The sequence below is a fragment of the Amia ocellicauda genome, chromosome 12 (assembly GCF_036373705.1).
Source record: "Amia ocellicauda isolate fAmiCal2 chromosome 12, fAmiCal2.hap1, whole genome shotgun sequence".
Classification (NCBI taxonomy): domain Eukaryota; kingdom Metazoa; phylum Chordata; class Actinopteri; order Amiiformes; family Amiidae; genus Amia; species Amia ocellicauda.
In genome coordinates, this window is record NC_089861.1 from 38,660,645 (window position 1) to 38,686,978 (window position 26,334).

The 26,334-nt window shown below is 40.9% G+C and overlaps 3 non-coding genes across 3 annotated transcripts; all 3 read right to left on the reverse strand.

Moving 5' to 3' along the window:
* Positions 1-23,430: 23,430 nt before the first annotated feature.
* Positions 23,431-23,504, reverse strand: trnai-aau (transfer RNA isoleucine (anticodon AAU)). The gene has a single exon. It is a non-coding gene; the product is annotated as a tRNA-Ile (tRNA).
* Positions 23,505-24,755: 1,251 nt separating this feature from the next.
* On the reverse strand, positions 24,756-24,829 carry trnai-aau (transfer RNA isoleucine (anticodon AAU)). Its single transcript has one exon. It is a non-coding gene; the product is annotated as a tRNA-Ile (tRNA).
* A 1,251-nt stretch (positions 24,830-26,080) lies between these two features.
* On the reverse strand, positions 26,081-26,154 carry trnai-aau (transfer RNA isoleucine (anticodon AAU)). The gene has a single exon. It is a non-coding gene; the product is annotated as a tRNA-Ile (tRNA).
* Between the last annotated feature and the right edge of the window lie 180 nt (positions 26,155-26,334).

The following is a 26,334-nucleotide window of genomic DNA, read 5'->3' on the forward strand; positions in this document are numbered from 1 at the left end:
CTTGTATGAGTGTCTGTTAGGTGGATGAGGAACTCATTGGCTGAGATTCAGATAATTATTACAAAATAAATTTTTCAGCACTTCCAAATCTCACAGCCACTGCAAATCTCGCAGCTGCTGTTTTATTTTTTCAGCAGTTGCACTTCAGGGCCACCGTAAGAAAGAAACTAGGTGTAACTCAAGTAACAGAAAGGTTGAGTACTTGTATGGTTTAAACGGGTCCACTGTGCCATCCTTAATGGACAAGTTTTCGGTCCAGAAATGTACCAGCTGAATGTCTCCATCCTGCCATCGGCTCCAGTGCGTCTCTTCAGTTTTCTGTGTCATTGTGCCCGCACCGTGTGAGTTCACCCGTGCACATGTTGCAGCAAACTCTCCAGTGTAAATTCAATGTAAAGTGCTCCTTTACTTTCCACGGGTGAAGCTGTTGCCTCTCTCAAGGTTTTTTCTAGTAGCTGCGCCCCAGGTAGACCCAAGTAATCGACGATTAATTACATTTTAAGATTTTATTCGATTTTAATCAACTTTATCGCTAAGTCGTTGGAAGCCCCGCTGTCGCTGAGTACTACTGTATCTGTAAGTGTGTTTTAATGACGAGGCGGCTAACGCCAGATGGTAGGTGATTGGATGTCGTACCAAATGTACCGCTGCAGCACTGGGTCATGAACGTCATTCAAGGTTCTTGTAGTTTTCATTGCCTTCTCGGTTAATTGCGACAATCCACAACCGAACTACATTTCCCACATTTTCTAATGTAATAATGATTAGTGTAAAATATAATTATTATCAAAATCCTGTCAATGTAGTATTTACTTATAGAGTTCAAATATTGTATATGCACTGTGCGCCCAAATTGTATTTCACACTCGCACAACATTATTTTCACTCACAAATTCGAGCATAACGCTCACACTGTAGAGCCCTGGGTTACCTATGTAGTAGCCCCATATAGACCAGTGTGTCTCTATGGTTACCTATGTAGTGGCCCCAGTATAGACCAGTGTGTCTCCATGGTTACCTATGTAGTAGCCCCAGTATAGACTAGTGTGTCTCTATAGTTACCTATGTAGTAGCCCCAGTATAGACCAGTGTGTCTCTATGTTTACCTATGTAGTAGCCCCAGTATAGACCAGTGTGTCTCCATGGTTACCTATGTAGTAGACCCAGTATAGACCAGTGTGTCAGGAGAAGAAAATTGTTGAAAATATTGTCAATTTGTATTATTTAAAACTGTAACAAACTTTGTTATTTCTTATTTAATTTGCACTCACTGTCACTCAATGTTTTGTCAATTTGCTGCATCATTCAGGCTTCTAAATGTGCTGTATTTGAACAATACCACTTAAAACACATGAAATACAGAGTATTCAAATTCCAGCTGCCATTTGGCCTGAACTGTAATACTCATTATTAAGAAGTCACACACATTGAGTGACATTGCCTTCAAGAATCAAAACATTTCATAAACATGGAACCATCGATCTTCATCGATTTTTACCAATCATTGTTTCATTATCAATTCACATCTGATTCATATACTCCTGAGCATTCTGAGGCACAACGTGAAAAGTAAATTTTAAAATCAAAAGTCTGAGAGTAGAACATCAACTGGACTAGAATCTCAGCCCTCATTAAAACAACAATCCATTCAACAATAGACTAGTCATAGGCAGGACCATACTGGACTAGACCCAAAGAGAAACAGTTCCCACTGACTAGTGACTGACTAATGCAAGCCAGCTTGACTACTGTATAATTAACAGACTTCTCACTACGTTTGACACAACATTTGGCACAATGTGACAATTATAAGTCTAACTCTATAATATAGTCCATCTAATAGACCAGAGACACACTGGTCTATACTGGGGCTTCTACATAGGTAACCATAGAGACACACTGTTCTACTACAGGGGTCGATCTTAACGCGAGCCCGCTTGCCAATGGCTAGTGCAGCTCGCTGCGGACCAGTACAGATTCTCTAGAACTAGTCCGTGTGGCTTGTGCATATTATCTTACGTTTTACAGCTGTTACGATTTAAATCCTCAGATTTTTCCTCGGTGCGCTATTCGGTGCGCTAGTTTCACGAATGCGTGCAACTGACAATGTGCCAGCGGTTGCGTTCGGTTTGTGTCCTCCAGCCTAACTCCGGTAGTATTTTATGTAGAAATGTTCTGGAAACGATCGCTACTAGCGCACGTCAAGATGTAATCGAATGTACCACTTGCAGCAGACAACAGAGGCAGTCTGTGGAGTGACCAGAGCATCATTAAACGTGAGTATAATCCTAAAACAAAGCCAAAAGACAAGAAAACGTGTGTATCAATCCTTAAATACAGTTGCATAGACCATAAATAAGCTACGTTAAAATACAAGTAAACGTATAGAGTGATATTGTGCAGTTAGGGATGGGCCATTTGGTATAGGGGGGGGGTACTGGATTAAACTGAAGAAACCTTGTACATAAATCCTTTAACACAGTTGCATACACCATAAATAAGCAACACCGTATTTAAGTCAATATATAAGCAAACATATATGATATAGATAGTGATATTATGGAGCTAGGGATGGGCCATTTGGTTTGTTGGGCGCTCACTATGGGTCGACCCTGGAGAGCTGTGGTGCAGGTGAGCGTTTCTCTCTCCTTATTTCCCTTTCTTCCTTTTCACTCTCGTCCTTTCTTGTGTTTGGTTTCAGCGCAGGGCACACACCCTGATTTCCAGTAACCATTCTGAACCGTTTTATTTTATTTCTCCAGGTATGGTGAGGACAATGACACTTTTAAAGTGGAGAGTTTCCCCAGCAGTGGCGATGATGACAATAACTAAGGAAGTGACGAGTGCCACAGAGAAGGTGACGTCAGACTACCACTCGGGCTCCACCTCGGTCTAACACAGCAGCACCTGGGATGCCCAGCACGCCCCCCCCGCCACCCCACACACACACACACATACACACACACACACACACACACACAGTGTACCGGTACTGAGCCAGCACTGTCCCCAGTCCCCTGGATCCAGCGATAATATAGAGAGCACAGAATTCAAGTGAGAAAAGTAAATTCGGATAATTGTGAAAGTCTACAGAAGCCCCCGCACTGCGACTGTCTGTTTACTCTGATGGTGCTCAATTCATGTTGCCGTTCTAGACAAGCGGCCTGTGTCATTAATGCTGGCTGAACACGGCTGATCGTGGCACAGAGCGCCAGCAATTGTGAAAAGGCACATTAAATGGTTATGGTTCCTTTCATCGCTTAGCTGGCTTGCCCTGTGTGATAAATGTCTGAGCTTTTATCGAGATCATGTATTCTACAATTTATGACAGTTGAGCAATAACATATAAACTGTTTTGCAGGCGCCTGATTTTGTGTGCCAGCCTGTTCCAGCATGGCAGCAGCTACCCAGGAATAAGTGTGTTCTGTACATAGCGTAGTGCTTTGCCAAACATAGTGCATTGTTTCTCTGACAGCAGATGGTGAAAGTTATCTAATATGTAAACATTGGTACAGGATTAAGTTAGTAACTCAAAGGTGTTGCCCTTTGGGTCAGATTGCAACACAAGTGCAGGATACGCACTAAATTGCAGCCTAGTATATAATTTCCTGGGGGATTGTACACACCTGGGGCTTATACCAATCAATTAGCAACAAACAAATGATCCGGAGGTCCGATATAGAGCAGAGGAACAGCTTTCCAAAGCCCAGTGGGTCATAGGGAACATGTTGCCTTTGTGATTGAAAGATGCTTCTTAAATAATGCTCAATTTGCTCTGCTTGTGCAACCAATGCATATATTGTTAGAAAGTGAAATTGATACGCGGGATACTCATTTTGCTGCCCTTATCCTTGTAGAATTAGTAATTCGTGTTCAGATCCTTTATGGAGAAAAAAATATGACATTCAATGTGCATCAATTTACTCCTCTGGCCTCAAATGTCAATAATTGGGGAGCCCTGTGAGCACATTCTGCTTCTTATTTTGAAAATGGAAATGGAAAGCTTGTTAAGCTGTTGAGGTGCACCACTACACAGTTAATATGTTTATGCTGTCAAAGACTCTCCATTTAGCAATCTACACAGCATTACTGAGAGGGTATCGAATTTCTGTAGCAAATTAACTGAACCACCAGTTTTTTTTTAAAAAGGAAAATTAATAAAATCGTCTTGAATGGTTCAAAAACTGTACTCCTTGGTTTAAGTACATTTGAAGAAAGAAAAGAATGAAATTATTAGAAGGGAAACCACAAAACTTGAGACAGGGGTGACAGGTAGCGGTGATCTGGGGAATCCATGCAGCAGGTCCGACAACGAGACACTTGGCACCGGCAGCACATGCTTCAGTGCTCTGGGAGTGTTTACAGCCTGTGAGTTTAACACTTCATGACCGACAGCTGCCCTTCATGCCAACACAATACACATCAACAATGACTTTCATCACCATGTTCATCTGGACACTCTGCACTCAGGGTGGGAATTATTTTGATTTTATTATTTCCATTTTGTATGTATTTCTTTGTAATATCTAAACAGGCACACATCAAACTCACAGATCAAATCAGATTGTTTTCATGTATATTACATATATATGTAAGCATTATTTTTATTCTTCGTTTCCAGAATCCAGCGGACAGTATACTGTGACTCAGACTCCATCAGTGAAATCTGTTCAGCCAGGAGAGACACTCACTGTGACCTGTAAACCCAGCAGTGCAGTGTATATTAACAACATCCTACACTGAGACCAACAGAAAACTGATTTATTTTGCCACTACCCGTCAGTCTGGGATCCCCATTATAGTGTTGGGCTGTGGTGAATGAGGGCCCAGAGTGTGAGCCATCTCTGAGTGACTGTGCTACACTGCTCCACAATATCACAATATGTACTGCTGGTCATAGCAATACAACAATAACAATACCCTGCACACAACACATGCCCTTAATAAGGTCCTTCTCTGTCAGAGGGCAGCCTGAGACACGTCTTGGAATCCAGCATGACTTCACTATTGACAAATAGTACATAGATTAAAAAAAAAAAGTTTCTACCTACTTTAGTCAGCTAATGTGTCACCTCACCCCTTTCTAGAAAATAAAATGATATTTGTTACATCAGTAATACTTGCATATCATATGAAAGAGGGAGACTGGGACACAGATTAATCTGATTAGACATTAGTATTAAACTGGGATCTCTGACAGGGGTAAAAATAGAAGAAAACCAGGAAAGTGTCCCACCCCTATCAAGTCCCACCTGTGTTCACAGCTCCCAACGCATCTAACTTTCTGTGACAGGATTTGGATGAAGGAAGCTGCTCTGCATACCTGTCCTCCCCGAGGTAACTGGATTTAAACTGCATTTTAGGTAACTTTTGTTTAATCATGCTGACAATGGATTTTATGTATTTTTTTCTTTGTTTTTATCCATCTTTAAACTATTGTTATATTATGATTTGTAACGTACAATAGTTTTAAAAGTCATCTGTCTAATTGCCACTTGGTGAACGGGTAGTTGGGGTTTCTTATTTGAATGGTTTCTTTTTTGGAGTTGAGTTGTTACAATGATCACGATTTGTTTTCACATTTAGAGTTTGGTTTGTAGTGTGGTTTATTTGTTTATTTTACTTCACTAACCCCAGTTCGCCTGTGGCATTTAAGATGAATAATTATTGAATCGTTTATTGCATATCCTGCTTTTATTCTTGGATTTTTGCTTGTAATAAACTGTTAAACATTTTGTACAATTTATTCCGGTCTCTGCTTACTTTTATTTGATTAAAAAGATCTTGTAGGGGGAAACCTGAGTTGTGCGCATTATATCTAAAACTATTTGGGCGAAACGAGTGGCATGGTCAGTAATTTAGCCAAGGGTAGAGTGTACACATCAGCCACCTGGTTACAATTATTATGATGCACAAGACAATATGAATTATTGTGAAAAAAAATATATAGAGAGTCTGCCCATGATGACATCTGTCTAGGTCACTCACAGCAATAATTGCCCTCATAGAAATCTTGCACAGCGTCAGGGGTGGCGGCGGGGTATGGCTTGGTTAGGCTACAGCCCCACTTTAGCACCACCATGGAACAACCAAGAATATCACCGAGCAGAATAAGTGCCAGCCAGTTCCATTTGTGTCACTGCGTCATTGCTGCGTGAGCATGCAGTGTAGTGATGCAGCGCATCACACATTACACTGATCTGAGTCAAATTAGTTAACGCTAGCTAGCTATGTAAGTTGGGAAATTGGAACATTGTTAGCATTATTATGGATCGATCCAACCACGACAACCGGCAGATTGTGCTCCTTTGAAAACGTAAATGCCGAGTTTGAATATATTTTAAATAATAGGGTCGATTTGGAAACTGTGCTGACTTTGTCGTGTTTTGTGTGGCCTCGGCGGCCACCTCTTGTGCTCCGTTAATTACTGTAGCGCTCTCTCTCTCTATCTGTCTCTCTCTGTGTCTCTCTATATCTTTCTTTGTGTGCGTCTGTGTGAGGGGAGTGTGATGCGTGATGTACAATCCGCTGGGTTTGCCAGACAATGTGAACGACTTTAAATAGCATGCATAGTAATTATTGCCTGAACTCAGTAGTAGTGACCATCCATGTCTGTTGCTCTCGATGTAATTTTGCGTGTGAAAAAAGGAGTCAGTGCAATCGTCTAACCCAGTGGTTTTCAAACCGGTCCTGGAGAACCCCCTGCCCTGCTGGTTTTTGTTCCAACTGCAGCGTACATTTTGTTGTCTCAAATTTGCATAGTAGTTATGCTAATCAAATATAATTTTGCTTAGCAACACGAGTTGCTTGATTAGCAACTTAAATTGGTCTACCAATTATCAAAAGTGGTGATTATTTGTTCTCACACAAACCCGCAGCGCAGCCAAGTACTCGGATATGGGCGTGTCTGGTGTAATTGGAAAGCTACAGCCCTGCCCTGTATGAGTGACAGACCCGCTGGCCAATGAGGGACGGGATTCGGGTAACAGGGCACGGAGTGCGGGCCGCCTCTCGGGCGTCACAATAAAAAAAAAAAAATATGCGTATCTTAAAGGGGAGGTACCTCAGCATTGCTTATACGCATTTTTGATGCTTGATTTGGGACGGAAAAATGTATTTTAATGCATCGCAGAATCAGCGAATCGATGAAGAAAATACATCGCAAATGGAGGTGAATTTGTCTCACATTTTGCGATGTGAACCCTGACAAAATGTTCACTGCAACTGAGGTCTTAAATTGCTTAATTGAATCCTTAATTGACCTAACAAAGCAATATACCATTCAATTAAGTAATTAAAACCTAAATTGGAACAAAAACCAGCAGGGCAGGGGGTACTCCAGGACCGGTTTGAAAACCCATGATCTAACCCATAGCAGCCTAATGCGTGGTATTTCTAGCTACTGGGAAGGGTGCTATTTTATTGTGTATGTATTCACACTGAAATTCAGACGTTGCATTACGGGTTCGCCATCCCTGCCATAGTGTGTGTGTGTGTGTGTGTGTGTGTGTGTGTGTGTGTCAGTCCGACAGAGCAGAGCAGCGGCTGCAGCTGCGTGATTTCCAATGACACCGACACGTTCAAAAGAACCGTAACGTCGGAGCTCATCAATACTACAGTCTTTAATCATTTAGCACCGGGGCCCGTTTAATACCGGGTTGGTACACAGCCCTTCTCATGGCCAGTGAAGCAGTGTTTTTTTTTCTTATCTAGTGAAGTGAATGTGCTAACGTTACTTAAAGGTTAAGCTTTCTAGCTGACGTTTTATTTGCGAGTCTACCAGCTCCTCACTTTTGCCATGTTCAGCTTCGCCTATCATACCTGGTGTTCATGCTTTGCAAGAAATGTGGCCATTGCCTCTCTGCTTCTTTCGATTCCTTTTCCTCTCTGTCCCCTGATTTTTGCCTTTGGTGAGGCATTTTGACTCGCTAGTCAGTTTCCGCTTTGCTGAGCTGCAAAATGCACATCAGTGTGTTCCGCACATCTGACTGGCCAAGTGTTTCGACCGCACCATTTTCACAATAACAGCGTGGGAGTGGGGTATCAGATGTCCCACTGCGTGAGGCTTCCTCTAGTTCAACTGCGTGTTGAGCTTTCTTTTCATACTTTCCCTACCATGGAAGATACTCTCAAAAAGTGGATACAAAATATTTGGTGTGAGCAGTTCAGCATAACCCCTCATACTATCGTCTGCAGTCGCCACTTTCAAGAGGAAGATTTGAGTGAGCCTAAGCTCCAGGCTAAACGGTCCCGAATTAATAAATTGGACAGTTTACTGTACAACCATGATAATAAGAAATCAATTCTGTACAACATGAAAAACAGGACAAAAATCATTTCACTGATTCTAGGATTTTGAAAATGGGGCGGGGGCCATAAGGAGGCCATGATTATTACAGAGAGGTCTGCTAGGGGGGTCTGGGGGCATGCTTTTAAAATTGGTTTTAAAAACTCAGTTTGTAAGTCAAGATTGAAGCAAATTACAAGGATAAGCTGGGCTATTCATAACAATCCAGCATTAATGTACCACCATATTTGCTACCATTTGCTAGTGACAAATGTATTTTAAAATGAACACAATAGACAACGGTGATGCCTTCTTGCCATGAACACAAGACAATACAGACAACTTTTCCACCCGCCTCACCCCCAAAAGTGCTTCAATATGGACACATTCCTTGAGCATGTGTTCAGTGCAAGAGGGAATGGTATTAGTGAACAAAATAGGGTCCCCTTAATATGCAAAAATAAAGAAAATGCCTGACTGGAGAGAATGGGTACACAACTCCCCCCAACATCACTAGAATGCATATTTAACACTGTATGTTAAGAAGTACCTTTTACAACAAAGTGTTATGACCTCAAACAAGTATTTACGTGCAAAACAAAATCTATGTATTAATGTCTGAACAATAAGTTATGAGTGTAACATTCAATCCCTGGACCCTTATGTAACATTATATACTGTGCAAATATATACAAATAGGTCAAATAAAAAACAGCAATTATTTGTTCAATACATGGCAAAAAGGTGCTAAAATGATTTACCAAGAAAAGAACACAAAAACTTGTGAGCTAAAACATATTTTTTTAACAATCAATAACAAACAATAAATAACATTAACGATTAGTATTATTTTTACTAAAAAGAAAATCATATTTGTTTTAGTTAATATGATTAATGTATATAAAAAGTATTTACTTTGAAAAACCACACTATTAAATGAAAATACATTTTAACACTATAACAAGGTAATATAGTACAAATATAACTGAAGAAACAGTAACAGCTAAACACTCAAAGATAGAGGAGGAGCAACCTCCTCTGCCTCTGTGGACCAGCCTCCTCTGATGTATGGTAACCCTAAACTAGCTATCACCATTCATCAAATTGTCAGTGTCATAGCAGAAATAAAATCCAGCACAGCAAGAGTATTTCAATGGTCAACTTACTGCGCACTGTCTGGTCCTTAGACTGACCTGCAGTGCGCATTGGAGAGCAGAGCGCAGCAGCAGGTGTGTTTGATCCAGAACTGCTCTCTCGCACCTCTATGCACCAGCCTCCTCTGGTATGTAGGTAGGTAGCAGTGGCCACACTGAACACAGGGCCCGATCTGTAATCAATGTATACCAGTGATGGCACCAGTGACTTTTCTAGTCTTAAACCCCCCCCACCAAGAATTGGGTCTGAGTTCATGGTCATTGTGCTTGTACATTAGTGTATGCGTACAGTTACAATTTACAGTATCCTTGTATGTGCTCGCTTTGCTTTGTGGAATGATGTTCGTTGCTTTATTGTTGTGTGTTTCAGATGATCATTTTATCATTTTCAGAGTTAACATAACTAAAGATTCAGCAATAATTTGGTGTTCATATGTGTGTAGTGTTATCGCTATTCAATATAGTGTGCCCAGTGTGCATAATGAGAAACATGTTCAGCTCATCTGCTCTGATGTTATGGATATCAAAAATGTCAACCCTCCACAGACACACACACACAGAGACACAGACACAGACGCACTAATAGGGACAAATTTTACTCCCTCAATAAACAGGCGGACAAGGAATAATCAGGACCTGATTTAACTGAAATAATACCAAAAAAGTTTATTGAGCTACAACGAAGCGCTCCGGAGATGGTCACTGGGCAAGACACATCTAAAGTTTTTCTAAAGAACTTGCTATCATATACAAGAGGACTCCCTTTGGTTTCTGGGCAACTAGATGTTGGTAATGAGGTACCTCAAACTTTAACAAACACGTCTCCTGTGTCTTACATTATGTTCTTTCTATGTCCTTGGATGAAAATGTTTTTCTAAAAATCACCTGCACAGAACTACTGTACCTGTCCTCTCCGGAGCCATACACAAAGCTTAAATTCATATATGGGTTACACAATCTTGCTGCAACAATGGTGGGAATATAATATATTTGGCACTCAGACAGGGCACTGTCCCACATCACACACAGAGACACACACACACAAGCACAGACACACACAGACAGCCAGACAGACACAGACAGTGTGCTTGACAAATACTTCCCCTCACAGTCAAGTCAACATGAGCCGCATTATCTAAAAGAAGAACCCATCATTTCCTTTTGTGTCAATATCAGCGAGACAGGGATTAAAAAACACATCTGAAAATGCTACTTGTACAAGCACGCTGAGATGCCCCGTCATCAGTAGGTGTGCAGAACAGTATGGTGACAAATGTCTTGTGTGGCTCTGTGGCTTAATGGATAGCGCGTTGGACTTCTAGTGAAAAGGGCAGTGGTCAATCAAAGGTTGTGGGTTCGAGTCCCACCAGAGTCAGTGCTCACTTCATGAAACTTAGAGCTTGCTGGGCTTCCTCGTGACAGCCAGAGGTATCTTGCAGTCAAGTTCCTTGCTGATGCCTTCACTTCTTACTTTTCTGGAATGCCAACTTTGTCCCAAATCCTTGCTTGACTATCAAGACCTCATACGCTGCTTCTTTTCCTAGCCACTGTCACTGTACCAGTCCCCCTCCGTGTCAGTTGCATCTCCGGGAACAGCTGGATCAGGTGGCCTTGTACTTAAGGCCATGGACTACTAAGCCGTTGTGTTTTGCACCCGTGGCTTTCTATCCCACCATCGTTGTGGGCATTCCTTGTTTGACATTTCTTGACGACTGACGCCGTGTACGTCCAATGGACAGTTCCAAGATTCGCAAGACAGAGCTACTTGTGCATTATTGCCCGCTTAACCTGGCTGCCTCTCGAGTGAGCAAAGCCATTTTACCAAATAGAAGAACCCATCATTTCCATCCGTCTCAAAATCAGCGAGACAGGGATTTAAAAAACACAACTGTAAATGCTACTTGTCAAATCACGCTGAGACGCCCGGTCATCTGCAGGCATGCAGAAGAGTATCTTCGTCGTACAGTTTTGTGGTTCTGTGCCACAATGGATAGTGTGCTGGACTTCTAGTGACACACACACACACACACACACACACACACACACAGACACTACAATTCAATATTCAATGTGCAAACAAGTTTAGCCAGAAGAAACAGAACTCTTTCAATCAATAAATCATGAATATACATTACAAATCGATTCAGAATATGCATAATACAATGTAAAAGCCAGACACAGGGATGGAGAGAATCTCTGGTTCCGTTGGTGTCCGGGCTTTATTGTGGTTCACAGGGTAAACGGGACAAAATACAAGGGGTAAAAACAACCAAAACGAAACATCCACACAAAACAGGGTGCTCCGGGCAGTCAGGGTTGGGAGTGTCAGTCCTCCTTCTCAGCGGGTTAGCTGCCTCCATCTGGGAAGGAGAGGGATTAAATAGAGAAGGCACAGCTGCCACTGACGTCACAATCGCCTCGGTGCTCATTGCCCGCAACCGTGAGTCCACAGCCTGTTAGCGAGGGAGCGACAACACAGCTGTGGCACATGAGCACCTCATCAGCAGACGTCAGCAGCAGCCGTGCCGTGACAGACAGCGGCCTGTCACATACAATTGTATATTTCCTGCATTCCGTTCCTGCACTCTCTCATTCACCCATTCTAGCTGAGGCAGCCAGTGAGCCCACACACGTGCTATCCCTTCCTCTTCCTCTCACTTCACTGCTATATCAGCGATGACATCATAGAAATCTCTCACCTGACAGCAATGACATTACAGAGCACATACATTATGTCTCTCGCCACACTGTCAGTGTTGACTTTCTCGCTCAGTATGCCAGCTCTCCCGGAAACACTGCAATACGTGGATGAGTTTGTACCATTTTTGGATGCTCTACCCTGCTGGGGCGGAGCTGTGATCCAGCTGAAAAGCAGGTCAGGCATGTGGGCACCTGGGCAGCGAAAGATGTATTCGTAATGAAGAGAAACCCAGGTCCAACCCTCCGGTTCAGCCACAGACAGCCACAGAAGTAGTATAGATGGCGGCATCACTTATTTTGACAGCTGGAAGTCCCGCCCTCCCTATGAACCTTTGAACGGGAACTCCTCTCTCCTTCCCAGCACCCCCCTTGGGTTACCATTTGACCCTCCCTTGTCAGCCATCTTGGATGATATCGGCTATTTTGGATGTCAGCCATCTTGGCTGATATCGGCCATTTGTAAGGTCATAGGTCATCTGGTAAGATGGTAGCCATTTTGTTAGGGTGACATCCATCATGGTGAGTGTCCAAGTGCACCTCACCCTGCTGGTGTGGAGATGTAACGTTTAATAGCGTAAACTGTGTTTTTAAGGTTATATTGTTTTCATGATACTGTGTTGGAAAATTAAGAAATAAGAAAATAAAAGTTTTATATATTTTAGGTTATAATGTTTTATGATACTGTTTAAGTAAATAAAAAGAATAAGAAAAGTTATATATATATATATATATATATATATATATATATAGGTTATATGGTTTTATGAAACTGTTTTAGTAAATTAAAAAATAAGAAAAGTTTTAAATATATATATATATTTAAGGTTATATAGAGAATAAGAAAATAGAAGTTTTAAATACATATATATATATATATATATATATATATATATATATATATATATATATGTATATATATTTAAGATTATATTGCTTTATGATACTGTTTAAGTAAATAAAAAGAATAAGAAAAGTTATATATATATATATATATATAGGTTATATTGTTTTATGAAACTGTTTTAGTAAATTAAAAAATAAGAAAAGTTTTAAATATATATATATATATATATTTAAGGTTATATAGAGAATAAGATAATAAAAGTTTTATATTCTATTTTAGGTTAAAATGTTTTATGATTTGTTTTAGTAAATTAAAAAATAAGAAAAATAAAAGTTTTATATATATACAAGATTATATTGTATACATTTAAGAAAAATAAAAGTTGTAAATACACATTTATATTTTATTTTAGATTATGTTTGATTATACATTTTTAGTAAATTAAAAAATAAGAAAAATAAACGTTTTATATATATTTAAGGTTACAATGTTTTATGATACTGTTTTAGTAAATTAAAAAGAAATATGAATATTTACTCAGAGTGGGATTTGAACCCACATGTGTTTTTAGTTTATATGTTTTATGATTAGGCTTAGGATGATACTGTGTTTGCAAAAAAAAAGGTAAGAAAAAATCAATTAAGAAATGTATAGACTTACATATATTGCATGTCATTACATATATATTTAAGCAAACACAGATAAACACACATACCTATATCTCTTTAGTTTATATTTATCAATAGACAATAGAGAACAACAGTGAAATGTATAGAATTATATCTGTACATTTTGACCAGCACTGTACTTATTATATTTGTTACATTAGTGAATGCTCAAACGTAGCCTTAACATGTATCATATTTAAGAATATACTGCATTTCATTCCATTACACACACACACACACACACACACAAACATATATATATATATCTTGTTAGGTTTTATTTATCAATAGACACTAAAGACATGCACACCACTTTTCTTAGAGAGACACAGTGAAGCACTATTTGTGAATACTCATATGTAATAAATAATATATGTATATATGATTTGTTTGTGCTTTAATGTATAGAATTAATAAAATACACACACACACACACACACACACACACACAATGGTGACTTTTATTGTGACAAACAAGCATTTTACAACATGGAACATAGTCAGAAGTAGAAAAAGATACTCCATGAAATGTTTTATAGATACTTGTAATCATTAATTTCTTGTTCACAACACCAACATTGGACAGAAAGAAACACTGACCTGTACAGAGTAATGTCATTTCCAGCATATTCCATATATATTCCCAGTTCCTTCTATTGGGAATCCGGTGTTGGCTTCAGCTGAGTCGCAGTAGCCTGTTAGGCACTGGCTCCTGGCTTTTCTATCCCTGTCTGCCCCTGTTGAGCATGCTTGGGAAAAGCAATGCAGAACCGTTATCCCTTCCTACCGGACTGTGACTTGTATACAGTTCATTCTATAGGTGGGAGTGCATGTGTTTTTTACACGTGTACCCCGCCATTGTACATAGTTCCTTTGTCAGCAGGCCTTGGCCCCTCCCTAGCTATACTAGCTGTGCTGAGGGCCGCTGCTGCTGTATTCAGCAGTAGGCTTTGAGTTTGCTCTTGTGCCCCGCTGTGTATATAGTTCATTTATTGACATCAGTAGAGCATCTGTTGCCGCTAGCTTCCGCAGTGGGTATCCTGCTCCTGTGTCATGTGTGTGGTGCATGAACTGGCTCCTGCGCCCCGCAGTGTATATAGTTCTTTAGAATATACAGTTGAGCTTGTCCGCTCCTTATTAAGTTTAGAATGGACAACTGCTCCTGTTGTTAGCGAGGGCACTCGTGCTTCGCTATGTATATAGTTCCTTTGCCAGCAGTCTGTGGCCCCGCCCTAGCTATGCTAGTGCTGAGGCCACTGCTGCGGTGTCCAGCGGAAGGCACTTGAGTTGGTTCTTGTTGGTCCACTGTGTATATAGTTCCATTATTCGTAATTGAACTATCCAGCAGTGGCTATCTAGTCTGGGTAGCCCGCTGTATGTTGAGCACGGGCTCAACGGACTGCGACCTGTGCTTATATGGTGTGGTCTGGGTATTGGCCCTGCTCCTAGCCCTGCTAGTAGAGCAGGAGACTGCTATTACTAGGCTTCATGGTAGGCACAAGGTCTTGTTGCCTGTGGATACACCATTGCTTATTTCTTCCCAGTTCAGCGTGACTGTGGTCTTCGCGTCTGAGCAGCCCAGATGTGGCCCAAGGGGCCCCTGTGGTTCTATCATAGAGTTGGTACGGCTCCTAGTAGGTTCGCCTCGGGGCAGGCTCTCTTACCAGCTCGCTGCCTCCTCCCTTGCGACGGTTTGGTTATACTGTAACACCTCCCCCTTGGGCAGTGCTTCTGACTCGAAAGATAACGATAGGTTGCGTATGAAACCCCGGTTATCTGAGAAAACAAGCACTGCCCAAGGGTTGCAAGCTCGCGCAGGAGTTCAAGCTCCCGGCAAAAAGAGGAAGTCCTTGTGCAGACGTCACCTTTTATACAAACAGGAAGTGGAAGGGTCCTGTTTGAGTGACGGGCACAAGGGCCAATGGCAGCTTTGATAGACAAAAGTCTTCGATGCGTTCCAGCGATGCACGCTGAAAACCCCTCCCCCTTGGGCAGTCCTTCTTTTCTCAGATAACCGGGGTTGCATATGCAACCTATCGTTCTTTGTCTATGGTTAAATCCCTCTCACTTTGTAACTTTTACTAGTAAGTCAAATTGAGATTTTAAAAGTTGGTACATGTGAGTCAGAGCCAAGAAGGTTGAATTCAGACTGTAGGTTGTTTATGTACATGGGTAAATTACTTTTGCTAGCCTAGTATAGTACTATATACCAATGCTTTATTGTCCTTCAGGCTAAATCATTTTGTATACCAAACAATGGTGAGTGACATATTCTGAGTAATGTACTTAAACTAGTGCTAATCATGCTCTGAAACCAACCCATAGAGAACAAGGTGAAAACTGGAATTAATGGCAAAGCACAGCCATAAACAGTCAACATAATCAAGCCCAGTTAGAAATATAGATGTCTATTTATTTTGAGCACTAATCTTACATTTCATAAAGAAAAGCATTTAATTCTTAGCAATTGTTAGGTGTATGCTGTACGTATTCCAGTTAGTTCACTGTAATGACAGAAATGAGAAGTTCATTTCTTTAGCACACTCACGGAAAACCATTTATTTTTAAACAGTTACTAGATAGCCAGTTTAGGCCTTCATCTTAGTTATTTCTAATAGCAAGAGTGCTTAAAATTATTAATTGAATTATATATCTTTGTTCCCCCTTTTTCTTACTGCTCTCATAAAATAACATTTTATTCAAGCAATAACAGGGTAGCCTAAATATACAACATATCTTAAAGTACAAGGCATCTGAAAGCTGTGTATGGTCTCAATGCATTTGATGCGGAGGATTAATTCAACTGAAAATGGTCAAAACTGTGGACTTTTATTGAATGTTAAATTTGACAGTGTTCTCTCTTAAGGACCTGTTGCCTGTGGGACGTTGCTGCTTTGGTTGTGTCCAGTGCCATTTCAGATAAGAGAGGCTCTGCAGGACAAGCAGGACAGAAACCCGTCTCACAGACACTCTGCCTGCTCTGCATCTCCATTTCCCCTCTCCACCGCACACAGCTGAACGTTATTCTGAATCTTACACAGAGCGCTCAGCTTCTGACACTGATGGCAACATGGGGCCTGGCTCCGAGCCTGAGGAAAACCATGAGGTAATTCAAACTTATTTAATTTCTATACTGTGAAATGTCAGATTGAAAGTGGTTTCTGTTCTTAATGTTTGTATTGTTTATGTATTTCATGTATTTTTGTACAGTTTTGTGTTGACGAGTCCTACATCAACATGAATGTGAATTTCAATGTGAAGAGCACGTGTCATGCTCTGTAATGCAAGGGAGCAATGAGGGGCTGTAGAGACACTCATAAGAGTAGCAGGAGCACTTTTTTATGAACTACTAATTTGTTATATTTTAATAGAATATGAAATGTAGTAGAAAGTTGTATCAGATCAGACCACTGGACAGAAACACCCCACCAAGACTGAGTTTTCATGTTTCTGCACATGTCACCTACAAACTGTTGACAGAGTGGATGAGGGTCTACAGCAGAGGTTCCCCATCCTGAGGTTGTGACAAAGTCAGGGTGAGTTTTGTTTAATATGTTTTTAAATTATTATTATTATTATTATTATTATTATTATTATTATTATTATTATTAAATTATTATATTGTTATTTTAAATATATTATTCTGTAAGTAAAAATATGATTGCTTAATATGTTTTTGCATTATTATTACTATTATTATATAGTATTTGTTATTTATATATATGAATTTGTAATTAAAAATATGATAAAATTATGTCAAATTAAATCAAAATTATAAACCACATTAATGTACATAGTATAACAACATGATACATATGATACAAAAAACATGTCTTAGTATTTTAGGGGTTGGAGGCTAATTTGAAAATGTTACAATGGGGTAAGGTTTTAAAGCCCTGGCCTACAAAGTCATTTTAAACCCCACCGCACAGCATTGTCAAAGCCCTGCTACCCGCTATCAATGCAGTTGTTAGCTCTGTATTAGACAAGTGTCTAAAAGTTGCATGAATAGATTAATAATACCCCTGTACTACTGGTAAACCTTTAAGTTTACATCATAACAAGTGTTGGAATATGTTGAGGGTGAGCCTATTTGTTTCTGTGTCTGTGAAATAAGCCATTTTACAAAACATAGAGTTTGTAGTGATTTTTCAGAGTTTCAGGGTTTAGTAGAATGCAGTTTTGGTTCATATAAATATGACGTTGTGCTTATTTCAGTCTGCTGTGTGTGTTTCCTGAAGACTGACTGCATTTTCACTATGTAGTTTGCAGATTACTCCTAGAAGTTACATAAATAATTTTACAAAACTTAAAATTTGCAGTAAAATACCATTTGTGCTTATTATATCCTTGCAGTGTGGTCCCTATTTCTGTGTTTTGTATGTGTGTCATGCTTGCAGTTGTCACCATGTATTTGTAGGTTTGAAAAATAAGGTATTTCCAAAGGAATAGAAACTTAAGAGTTTCTCACTTTATTTACAATAGATACCTGATGTACTTTGTCGCCAGAACCTGGTATAACTTTGAAAAAGAAGCCAAGAGTGAAAGACTGAATAGAATATATATGGAATATGCTGGAAATGACATTACTCCGTACAGGTCAGTGTTTCTTTCTGTCCAATGTTGGTGTTGTGAACCAGAAATTAATGATTACAAGTATCTATACAACATTTCATGGAGTATCTTTTTCTACTTCTGACTATGTTCCATGTTGTAAAATGCTTGTTTGCCACAATAAAAGTCACCATTGTGTGTGTGTGTGTGTATTTTATTAATTCTATACATTTGAGCACAAACAAATCATATATACATATATTATTTATTACATATGAGTATTCACAAATAGTGCTTCACTGTGTCTCTCTAAGAAAAGTGGTGTGCATGTCTTTAGTGTCTATTGATAAATAAAACCTAACAAGATATATATATGTTTGTGTGTGTGTGTGTGTGTAATGGAATGAAATGCAGTATATTCTTAAATATGATACATGTTAAGGCTACGTTTGAGCATTCACTAATGTAACAAATATAATAAGTACAGTGCTGGTCAAAATGAACAGATATAATTCTATATATTTCACTGTTGTTCTCTATTGTCTATTGATAAATATAAACTAAAGAGATATAGGTATGTGTGTTTATCTGTGTTTGCTTAAATATATATGTAATGACATGCAATATATGTAAGTCTATACATTTCTTAATCGATTTTTTCTTACCTTTTTATTTTGCAAACACAGTATCATCCTAACCCTAATCATAAAACATATAAACTAAAAACACATGTGGGTTCAAATCCCACTCTGGGTAAATATTAATTTTTCTTTTTAATTTACTAAAACAGTATCATAAAACAGTGTAACCTTAAATATATATAAAACGTTTATTTTTCTTATTTTTTAATTTACTAAAACAGTATAATCAAACATAATCTAAAATAAAATATATATGTGTATATACAACTTTTATTTTTCTTATTTTTTAATTTACTAAAACAAATCATAAAACATTATAACCTAAAATAAAATATAAAACTTTTCTTTTCTTATACTCTTTCTATTTACTAAAACAGTATCATAAAACAATATAACCTATTGATTATATATATATATATGTATTTAAAACTTTTATTCTCTTTTTATTTACTAAAATAGTAGCATAAAACAATATAACTTTAAATATATATATGTATTTAAAACTTTTCTTATTCTCTTTTTATTTACTTAAACAGTATCATAAAACAATATAACCTTAAAAACACAGTTTATGCTATTAAACATTACACCTCCACACCAGCAGTGTGAGGTGCCCTTGGACATTCACCATGATGGATGTCACCCTAACAAAATGGCTACCATCTTACCAGATGACCTATGACCTTACAAATGGCCGATATCAGTCAAAATGGCCGATATCATCCAAGATGGCTGACAAGGGAGGGTCAAATGGTAACCCAGGGGGGTGCTGGGAAGGAGAGAGGAGTTCCGGTTCAATGGTACATAAGGAGGGAGGGTCAAAGATTAACCCAGGGGGGTGCTGGGAAGGAGAGAGGAGTTCCAGTTCAAAGGTACATAGGGAGGGCGGGACTTCCGGCTGTCAAAATAAGTGATGCTGCCATCTATACTACTCACAGACACAGTTAGCCACAGCCACGGCTTCTTCCAATTCTCGTCAGTGTTCCAGATTCGATGTTTTTTTTCTTCAGTGACGTTGTAAACACGCACGTGGGGAGCACATCAAAACCCAGTTTTGTGATTCAGTTACAGAAACAACTGACACAGCGGAGCAGTAGGGGTTGTAACATTTTTTGGTCCAAGGTCTGGACCACAGCGACTGAGTGGTCCGGACCTCGGCACTGTGGTCCACGGAGTGGTCCCGATCACGTAACGCAAATTGGGATGGGTTTTTGTTTAGTTTTTTTGGACACACCGTATAAAACCCATTTACTGTCAAATATATTATCGACATATCCAAACTACAAACATAATGATCATAAATGTACAATATTAATAGTATAATTCTCATTTGTAACATAGCCGATAGCTGATTTCTTTTTTAATCTTATCTATCAGACAATTTGTAGGAAGCTGTGCTAACGTTACTCTGAAAAATGCGCTTACATTGAGCAACTTTGTCATTCTGAATGAAATTATTCAAGTTATCAATTTTTCCTCATCATGACTGAAGAGAAAAGATAGCTTATTTAGAATCTTATCTTTAATTTAATGTCAGCCTATTTACATGTCCTCTGTTTGCGCTCTGCCAAGAAATGTTTTATCAACTTTTTTGGTTAAACCATATCTTCCTTATTTTATCACTGTGAGATCTAGCAACATTAAAAACAAAAGCATAGGTTGTTTTGTTTATGTATGGTTAACATTGTAATAGTTGGTATTTTAAAGAGAGATTATAAGAGATGTATTAACGTATTGATCATCTGATGCCCTTTGTCTTTTCTTGAAGGATAATGTCATTATGAAGAAGATAAAACTTTTTTTTTTTAAACACCTCCCCCCAGCAGGATTTGGGTCGCCTCCGCACTGTTTCTGCTGAAACAAAAAAACAAGTGTCAATCTCTGCAGGAATCTACTCCGGCTCCCCCTTCTGGTGATGAAGAGGAACCCGAGTCCAAGATGCTTCCAACCAGCCCTCAGGCGCTCCCTTCGGCTGTAGGTCACGCTCCAGGGGGCCGGGGGAGTTAAGAGGGTGTCACTGGACGGGGACGACAAACGCCTCCAGTGACAGACGGACGCACACAGAGAGAGAAAGAGACAGAGAGAGAGAGTTGCACTTCCTCCTGCAATGCAATAAATATGCCCAAAATAAGGGACACATTCCTTAACAAAATAATGAATGCCACCCTACCTTTGACAAAACTGAGAAAAAATAAAAATGGTCAGTCCTCCTGGAGGAGGGACACACAGCCTCCCTGGCTGCCCAATATGTCACCGCCTGCCACAGCCTGAGGGGCACAGTGACACATGAGCACCAGCTGTAAATAAAATGTAAATACTCATTTGTAATGCATGTCATTGTATTTCCAAAAAGGAATCTGTAAACACTAAACCTATTTTCTTTAATTCTATGTATTAAAGATCATTTTTAGTTTATTACATTTTGTTTTTCTGTACTTTTATACATCTTATTGTGATTTTGGCAGGACGCTGTCTGTCACGGCATGGCTGCTGCTGACGCACACTAATTAGGTGCTCATGTGTTGCAGCCGTGTTGTCCGCTGCTTCGCAGACAGCTTGTGAGCTCACGGCTGCAGGCAATGATCACTGAGGCGACTGTGACGTCATTGGCAGGTGTGCTTCAGCTATTTAATCCCTCTCCTTCCCCGAGGGAGACTTTATTGTGACTGCCCGGAGCACCCTGTTTGTGTGGATGTTTTGTGTGCTGGTTTTGCCTTGTTTTCCCCTTTTTGTGTTTTTTTCTGTTGGACTATTGTGAACCCCAATAAAGCTCGGACACCGCCGGAACCCGAGACTCTCTCCGTTTATTGTGTCCGGCATTTACATTTGGTGGCCAATGTGGGGAAGCTTTGTGACATACTTACCCTGAACTCTGTACCCGGAAGGACAGCTATGGAGGCGTCTCCAGTGGAACAGTTGTTGGCCCCAGTGGTGAAGCTGCAGGCTCAAAAACAACAAACTCTCGAGACGCTTGTCCAGCAACTTCAAGTACCAGCTCCTGCACCTAACCCTGCTGTGGCCGCAGCAAACCCGGCTTGGGCAGGTCTGCAGATTCCAAAGATGGGACCGGAGGACAACCCAGAGGCTCTGAATTTCTGTCCAATATTAAAGATCCTAGGCTCTCATTATCTGATTTGGCTGGGGCACAATTGGGACATGTCTCTGGGGACCGATCACCATTAGTGACTGCAGGTGATGAGAGGGGCAGGGACAGCCTTCCCTCTGACTCCAGTCGTGTAGCAGCCAACAGTACCCTGTTGGACCCATGGGAAGGAACGAGTTCTGGGACTCACCTCCTCTCTCCTTCTTCCAGTGGAAGGCCCGACACTGGATCCCGCCTTCAACCGGGTATCCGATTTCGCTATGGACCAGACACAGGATGATGCCCTGGGACATATATATGACCAGGTCAGAGTTGTTGATGGTTGCATAGTGAATACACAGAGGGCACTTTGTGTTTCTCTCCAAACCAGCAGCCAAACCGATCATGCTGGATGATGTTGCAGACAGAATAACGTTCACCACGGTGCCTCCAGACTTTTTCACGAATACCAATCGAGCTGCACGGTGCTGGGCTGTGAGCACAGGTCCCACTAGAGGACGACGGGCCCTCGTGTCACCCTCATAGAGTCTGTTTCTGACAGTTTAGTCAGAAACATGCACACCAGTAGACCGCTGGAGGTCATTTTGGAGGGCTCAGGCAATGCTCCTCCTGTTCCTCCTCGCACAAAAAAGCAGATACTGGTCCTTCTGGTTCTTCTGATAGCACGGATGAATGTGCCATACTGGAGGAGCTGGACTACCTGTGCAACCTGAATGGGCTGCAGGGAGCACCTCATAATTCCAGTAGTGACAAGGACACTAGCAAAAGGCAAAACTAGAGAAGAATCAGTCAGGAAGGATAAGGAGAGAGCAATCGTCTGTGGCCACCACCTGCAAAACCATTCCCTTTTTGGGGTTGTCTTGCTGTTGCCTATCTCCGGTGCACCTGCTGTCACTTTCATTTGCACCAAAACAAGAGACAGTGATTCACAACCGCTTAGGCTTCCTAACTGTACAGATTAATATGCCTGAACTGTAACTGACTTGGTATTATGCTGTGATGATTACTTGTTCCCTTATTTTTTTGAGAGGTGTATTATAGAAGATAGCCTTGAGAATGCGGCCACAGAATTGCGGGAATCCGTGACTTTCAACACTTATGCAACCGAGTCGAGGTGACCAACAGCTCAATGTCTGGTTGGCACCATGGCTTAGATGTGCCATTCATGAAACTTGCGTTGATTCTTGAAGCCACTGGCATTGCTTCCCTCTCCAAGTCTGTGTAATAAGGAATTGGCAGGAGCCCACGAGTTGAAACTATCAGAGGACAGAATGCAAATGAAGTGTTCTGAGAAAAGCAAAGCGGCGAAAGGACATTTTCCCGTGTGCATGTAGATGGCCGACTTTGACACGGCTTGATGAAGTCTTGTGGATCCTACCACTGCTTAAGTGCACTACTACGCTTGCCTTCAGGGAGTTTCATGTCAAACATTCAAAAAACAGGACTCGAACTAGACGGATGAGCACCTACGATCGGTCTTGGCCGATGTGGGGATCGAACCCAAGACCTTGGCGTTATTAGCACCACGCTCTAACCAACTGAGCTAACCGGCCATCAAAAGGAGTCTCTCTGCCAGGCATTTCCTCATGTTTATGTAATTTGGCTGCAAAATGCATTACACACAAGTGTGAAAAGAACACTTTTGCAATTCCTAGCATTGGTGATGCTATAAATCAATCTGTCAGGAGTGGGATTTGAACCCACGCCTCCATCAGGAGACCAGAAAACCCTTCTACACTCTTCAAGGGAACAACACCTTAAGTCTGGCAAATTAGACCACTCGGCCATTCTGAGAGGATGTATACGTCCACCGCGAGATTATATACTGATCAAGAAAACTGCGGGAACACTTAAATCACACATCGGATCTCCGTGATCAAAATCTAGGAAACCTCAAGATCTTCACCATACATTGCATAATTCGTAACTCTCCCACCTCCATGCTTTTGAGACTGTACTGGGAGACACAGCAAACTTTCTTCAGACGGCACGTATGGATGTGCCATACTGGAGGAGCTGGACTACCTGTGCAACCTGAATGGGCTGCAGGGAGCACCTCATAATTCCAGTAGTGACAAGGACACTAGCAAAAGGCAAAACTAGAGAAGAATCAGTCAGGAAGGATAAGGAGAGAGCAATCGTCTGTGGCCACCACCTGCAAAACCATTCCCTTTTTGGGGTTGTCTTGCTGTTGCCTATCTCCGGTGCACCTGCTGTCACTTTCATTTGCACCAAAACAAGAGACAGTGATTCACAACCGCTTAGGCTTCCTAACTGTACAGATTAATATGCCTGAACTGTAACTGACTTGGTATTATGCTGTGATGATTACTTGTTCCCTTATTTTTTTGAGAGGTGTATTATAGAAGATAGCCTTGAGAATGCGGCCACAGAATTGCGGGAATCCGTGACTTTCAACACTTATGCAACCGAGTCGAGGTGACCAACAGCTCAATGTCTGGTTGGCACCATGGCTTAGATGTGCCATTCATGAAACTTGCGTTGATTCTTGAAGCCACTGGCATTGCTTCCCTCTCCAAGTCTGTGTAATAAGGAATTGGCAGAAGCCCACGAGTTGAAACTATCAGAGGACAGAATGCAAATGAAGTGTTCTGAGAAAAGCAAAGCGGCGAAAGGACATTTTCCCGTGTGCATGTAGATGGCCGACTTTGACACGGCTTGATGAAGTCTTGTGGATCCTACCACTGCTTAAGTGCACTACTACGCTTGCCTTCAGGGAGTTTCATGTCAAACATTCAAAAAACAGGACTCGAACTAGACGGATGAGCACCTACGATCGGTCTTGGCCGATGTGGGGATCGAACCCAAGACCTTGGCGTTATTAGCACCATGCTCTAACCAACTGAGCTAACCGGCCATCAAAAGGAGTCTCTCTGCCAGGCATTTCCTCATGTTTATGTAATTTGGCTGCAAAATGCATTACACACAAGTGTGAAAAGAACACTTTTGCAATTCCTAGCATTGGTGATGCTATAAATCAATCTGTCAGGAGTGGGATTTGAACCCACGCCTCCATCAGGAGACCAGAAAACCCTTCTACACTCTTCAAGGGAACAACACCTTAAGTCTGGCAAATTAGACCACTCGGCCATTCTGAGAGGATGTATACGTCCACCGCGAGATTATATACTGATCAAGAAAACTGCGGGAACACTTAAATCACTCATCGGATCTCCGTGATCAAAATCTAGGAAACCTCAAGATCTTCACCGTACATTGCATAATTCGTAACTCTCCCACCTCCATGCTTTTGAGACTGTACTGGGAGACACAGCAAACTTTCTTCAGACGGCACGTATGGATGTGCCATACTGGAGGAGCTGGACTACCTGTGCAACCTGAATGGGCTGCAGGGAGCACCTCATAATTCCAGTAGTGACAAGGACACTAGCAAAAGGCAAAACTAGAGAAGAATCAGTCAGGAAGGATAAGGAGAGAGCAATCGTCTGTGGCCACCACCTGCAAAACCATTCCCTTTTTGGGGTTGTCTTGCTGTTGCCTATCTCCGGTGCACCTGCTGTCACTTTCATTTGCACCAAAACAAGAGACAGTGATTCACAACCGCTTAGGCTTCCTAACTGTACAGATTAATATGCCTGAACTGTAACTGACTTGGTATTATGCTGTGATGATTACTTGTTCCCTTATTTTTTTGAGAGGTGTATTATAGAAGATAGCCTTGAGAATGCGGCCACAGAATTGCGGGAATCCGTGACTTTCAACACTTATGCAACCGAGTCGAGGTGACCAACAGCTCAATGTCTGGTTGGCACCATGGCTTAGATGTGCCATTCATGAAACTTGCGTTGATTCTTGAAGCCACTGGCATTGCTTCCCTCTCCAAGTCTGTGTAATAAGGAATTGGCAGGAGCCCACGAGTTGAAACTATCAGAGGACAGAATGCAAATGAAGTGTTCTGAGAAAAGCAAAGCGGCGAAAGGACATTTTCCCGTGTGCATGTAGATGGCCGACTTTGACACGGCTTGATGAAGTCTTGTGGATCCTACCACTGCTTAAGTGCACTACTACGCTTGCCTTCAGGGAGTTTCATGTCAAACATTCAAAAAACAGGACTCGAACTAGACGGATGAGCACCTACGATCGGTCTTGGCCGATGTGGGGATCGAACCCAAGACCTTGGCGTTATTAGCACCACGCTCTAACCAACTGAGCTAACCGGCCATCAAAAGGAGTCTCACTGCCAGGCATTTCCTCATGTTTATGTAATTTGGCTGCAAAATGCATTACACACAAGTGTGAAAAGAACACTTTTGCAATTCCTAGCATTGGTGATGCTATAAATCAATCTGTCAGGAGTGGGATTTGAACCCACGCCTCCATCAGGAGACCAGAAAACCCTTC